Here is a 5,533-nt window from a genome sequence, read left to right as displayed (position 1 = left end):
TATATATATGCTAATCTATCAGTCTATCTATATGTATCTATCTACAACATTTTATCATATCTTATTTCTGATATTTCATTACATTTATGTATCTCGACCGTTATGTTATATACCATTATTTATGACATACAACAATATAATATCTATCATAAAATACATATCACAAGAGATTTGAAACTTTAATCTTTGTTTCAGCTAGCATGTTGATATACCATTATATCTTCAAAAAGTTCATAACAAATGAATAACTTGATAGAAGTACACACATATATACGCGCGTACACACGCACACATATGCATAAACAGGCACAGAACACGCGCATCAGAGATAAAATGTATAGAAAACGGGTACGATATATGCTGTTACGTATGTAATAGAAGTATATAAACAATGCATTACAAATCTTAAGAAACGTATGTGACTGGATGTAAGATATTTTGACTCTACTACTTCGGCCCGGCTATTTGCCGTCGCTGATCTGACACTGACTTATTTTACATTAGACGTTTTAATATTTATCTCGTTCTCTTTCTCCTCTATCTTTCCTTCCTTCCTTCCTTCCTTCCTTCCTTCCTTCCTTCTTTCATTTTTGTTTTTATGTGTCTGATGGGAGGCAAAGTACTTATGTCTTATGTATTCAAGTAATAAATTGCAATTTCTCTCTCTCGCTCTCTCTCTGATATGTTAATGATATTCACATCGTACATCTACAGGCTCCTTCAGGCATATTTATTTATGTTTCCTTTAGAATTTAATATTTCAAACAAAATTTAGCACTTGGTACGATCATTCTCTTTTAAATCAAAATCTATGACCATTCTTTTAAACAAATTAATCGTGCCTGTTATTTGAGATCAGTTTACAATGACGGTGCCACAATATCTGATGAAATTCGAAATCGTATGTCTTGCATATGCTGCCTTCTGGAAACTGCTTAAAGGATTCTTCTGCTGCGACGGGATCAAGATAGGCATCATCGAAAGTTGAAGGTTTATAAAGCGCTTGTCTTCATAATTCTCTTGCATGGAGAGATGTAAAAGTGTTGGAACACTTCAATGAAACAAAACTGTGAACCATCTTTTGCACACAATGGCAAGGCCATGTTATACATAACGATATTCTCTGATAGGACCAGATTGAACAGCGTTGATCCTGAGTTGTTATATTACAAACTGCAATGAAACGGCTATATTCAACCTGTATTGGATGATAGATTACTGAAGGTGGTGATGTAAAGGCAACTATAAGAAGGAATGCATTTAGTTGGGTTCCAATGAGGATCGACTAAAGCGAACATCTTAAACTTTTATATTGATATTTCCTCGTAGACACACTCACATTTATTAATATATTCTCTCTCTCTCTCTAGTCATTGATACAGCAATACATCTATGGCGGTAAGTCACTGGCTAAGGTTTTTCACGAGCCCCAGGAGTCATAAGACCGGTTACCCAGTTTCCATCGCATATAAATGACTGAGATCACAAGATTTCCATTGGTTGGCATGCCAGTCTGTTGCAGGGTCCGAGGTAACAATCTTGAGGGAAGGAGACAAGTCGATTACATCGACATCGATACTTGACTGGTACTTTATTATATCGACCTCAAACGGATGAAAGGTGAAGTTGACCTCAGCGGGATTTGAACTCAGAATGTAAGGAGCCAAAAGAAATGCCTCTAAACATTTAGTTCGGCGTGCTAACGAGTCTACCAACTTGCCACCTTTGCGAAATTATAAATGGATTTCATATTTATATAGAATTATCTGTAGTCAGTGAATAATTAGAGAGTACATTTATAATTATCTTATTTAAAATCAAAGACAGTTATAGAAAATAAACGTATATTCATATTTGGTATGATTCATATTTATGAACGTATATTTATCAACACAGTATTCTGATGACTTTTACACAAATAGAAACAATATCTAACATATCTTGTGGAGAATTATTAGTTCTTAATATGTATCAGTCAATCGCTTAATACAAATTAACTTAATTACATTTCTAATTATGAAATGATATCAACTGAAATGAACAAATGAAAAATTTGCAGAGCAAGAAACAATGTTTAATAAAACTCATTCAATATTGTAAAAATGTTTTGATTTAGCAAACTGATAACACTATATCCCTACGAGTCATATATAGGAGTTATCTCTACGAAGGTTATTACCACTGAAACACGAAAGGATGGGCGAAAATGATGAATTAATCCACACTTTAATATCTGCTGTTTTTCACAGCAAAGATAACGAGGGCATGAAAAAGTACACAAGGAAAAGATTAAATTGCATAAATATCCGTAAAACACGTTAGGTGCTTAATGCCTTGGTAGACTATTTTCTTTCTAAACAACATCTCTTAAAACATTTATTTTTTAATCTTTTACTAGTTTCAAAAATTCGACTAGCAGGGTTGTTGCTTTGTATGTATGTACACACTCACATACACATACAATGCGCCTAAGTCGCATTTACTGTTTATTTGTAGCGTGCACAAAGTAAATATATAGTAAATATGAGGTATTGGTTTTCAAAACTGACAAAGGATGGTTCTATTGCCTTCTCAGTTACACGCAAAAGCTTGGAGAGACGAAAGCAACTCGCTATTTATAAAACCCTAACCCAAGAAGTTATATATAAGCATCATATATGGGTGGCAAGAGGAAAATGTGAACAAAAGTTTTAAGATCAAAAATCCTTCTTCAGGCATTTAGCTAAAAAGAACATTACAAAATTAGGTGACCATTTCTGGAAATTAAAAGGAAAACTTCGTATTATTTTTTCCAAGAGAAAATCTCCCAAAAGTTTCAGGCCTCAAAAAATGAAAAAAACTCCTTAATGAAAGTTTCAATTTCAATACCAGATAAGAGGTGTCATCAAGGTGCAGGCACTTTGAAAAGTACCTACAAAATCCTGAAAAAAACTTGTTTTGCTGGGGAGACACCACCTTTACCAAGCAAGAACCAGATATGCACAGATAGCTGCACCTTAGATTTCTTTTGCTTTTTTTTCATACAGTTTTTCTCCGGTCATCCACTTTACTTTTTCCTTCTCACACTCATCTTTCTCTTCAAACGCTATTTTGTTTCCCACATCATCGTTGGATGTAACCTACTTTGATCATAAATGACTTTCTTGTTCCTGCCTCAACTTCAAACAAATGACTGATTTCTCCAGTGATTTCAATATTACATTAAATGTAAATGACCACAGCGCTCTAATGACGGGTTATTATATTTGATTGAAACGGGATTAAAAAAAAAACATTTTTCAAAATTTTTCTTATATTTTATTAGATCCTTTAAAGCTATGTCGAGTCAAAAGAACGAAACTGCGAAACCAATGGTCGCCCACACGCTAAATTGCTTTGTACATGTACACACACGCACACACACAAACACACAGACACAGACACACACACACATTTTTCATGTATGTATCTATGTACACACGTTTGTATAGTGATAAAAGAATACTTTCAAAGCGTAGTACAAAAATAAAAGTAGAACTCGATGTAATATTAGAGCTTGAAATGGACGAAGTGCATAGTGTTAAGATAATGTACTAATGCAAAACGTATTAATTTCATGAACATGTAGTATATATATATATATATATATATATATATATATAAGTATGTATGTATGTATGTATGTATGTATGTATGTATGTATGCATGTATGTATGTATGTATGTATGTATGTATGCATGCATGTATGTATGTATAGAGTGTTAGTTGCGATGTACAGAATTGAATATTGAGAAAAAAGAAAGTAGTCAGAATTTGGGAAAAAAATCCTTCTAGTTCTTCATTATTATTAGCGCTTTCGTTCCTCTCTAGAGCTTGTCAAATACAATTTTGTGAATGTACAAACAGCTTGTTTATTTATTTAAAACAGATGTTCTTTTGGGGTTTTGCTCAGAAGAGAACATTGTTCTTTTTTTGTTTTGTGTCACGTTCTAAGACAATGGAGATGGATAGATAGAAATATAGGTGGGCAGATAGGCTAATAAATAGATAGATATATAGATAGGTGGATAGATAGATAGATAGATAGATAGATAGATAGATAGATAGATAGATAGATATATATATATAGATAGATAGATAGATAGATAGATAGATAGATAGATAGATAGATAGATAATCGGACAGATAAACAGATGGGTAGAGAGGAAGAGAGAGAGAAGGGGTATCCACCTTCGTATTCACCATTCATTCATTTATTTAATTGGTTTTTTCTTTATCATTGTACTGGAATGTGTTTAAGGATGGTGACCACTTAAAAACAAACAGGTATGGTTTGGTCACTGAAAGTCTTTTTGCTTTCTCTCCTATCTCTCTGCTTTTTTTCTGTTCTTTTCAAGATGGGCAAAATTCCTCAAAGGATATTTTTAGGCGTGCAAATGACTCTGCACATACGGGAATATATATATATATATATATATATATAGTGAAAAGTAAAAACAAAACAGAAAAAATGCACACTAGGTATATATATACAAACAAATGAGTTGAAGTTATATTAAGATGTATAAAAATCAGATAGATAGATAGATAGATAGATAGATAGATAGATAGATAGATAGATAGATATAGACGACTATATAAAATGCACGCACACACATATTCATCTTGGTGCATCCAATAAATACGATATTTTGAATTTCAATTTAATGCCACACTAAAAATTAATCTTAGATATAAAATTATGTAAAAATTGATATTTGCCTTGGAGACGAATTCAGAAATATTTATTGTATTGAATTTGTTAGCACATTTTTCAATAGATTTTTTATATAAGCATAAGATATCAGAAGATATCAAATATGTTTTTTTAAGCATGCGGGGGAGTGTGTGAAGTTCAAATTCTTTTTTTTTTTCAATAAGTCAAGAGAAATAACATAGCTACAATCATAAATGTGCTGGCATCAACTTGTTATCGATTTTTATTATATATATATATGTTGACACCAAGCGATACATTTCTGAGAAAGCTATGTTATATAATGTATCAATTTCAATATATGACCAGTAAATAATTTATCGACTCCCAGATGAGTAGCGATAATCTTGGTAAGAATTAAAATTTGGACAGCGCAGAATATATATAATAAAGAATGTATTCCTGTATGGCCGACGAATCTCTAGATGTAAGCCCTTAGACTTAACATCAAGTATAAAGGGGAGATTATATGTGATTATTTATATAAATGCGATAAATGTTTTCATTTCGCTTATTCAGAGATAACGAAGAATTATTTCTTTTAACTTCGCATCTGTCTGTCTGCATTATATACAGATATTCATGCAATAGGCGCAGGCGTGGCTGTGTGGTAAAAATTCTATTTATTTATTTATGCAGTTGAGGATAGTCCTGCATTTAAATTGATGTAATGATTGCATTGTTCAATTAAATGGAGTCGTTTGAAACGGTCGTACTGCATCAACTCTGGACATCCTGTTGCTTATTTTGATATATATATATATATATATATATACACACACACACACACACACACAC

This window comes from Octopus bimaculoides, chromosome 2 (assembly GCF_001194135.2).
Source record: "Octopus bimaculoides isolate UCB-OBI-ISO-001 chromosome 2, ASM119413v2, whole genome shotgun sequence".
Classification (NCBI taxonomy): Eukaryota; Metazoa; Mollusca; class Cephalopoda; order Octopoda; family Octopodidae; genus Octopus; species Octopus bimaculoides.
This window is presented reverse-complemented; position numbering follows the sequence as displayed.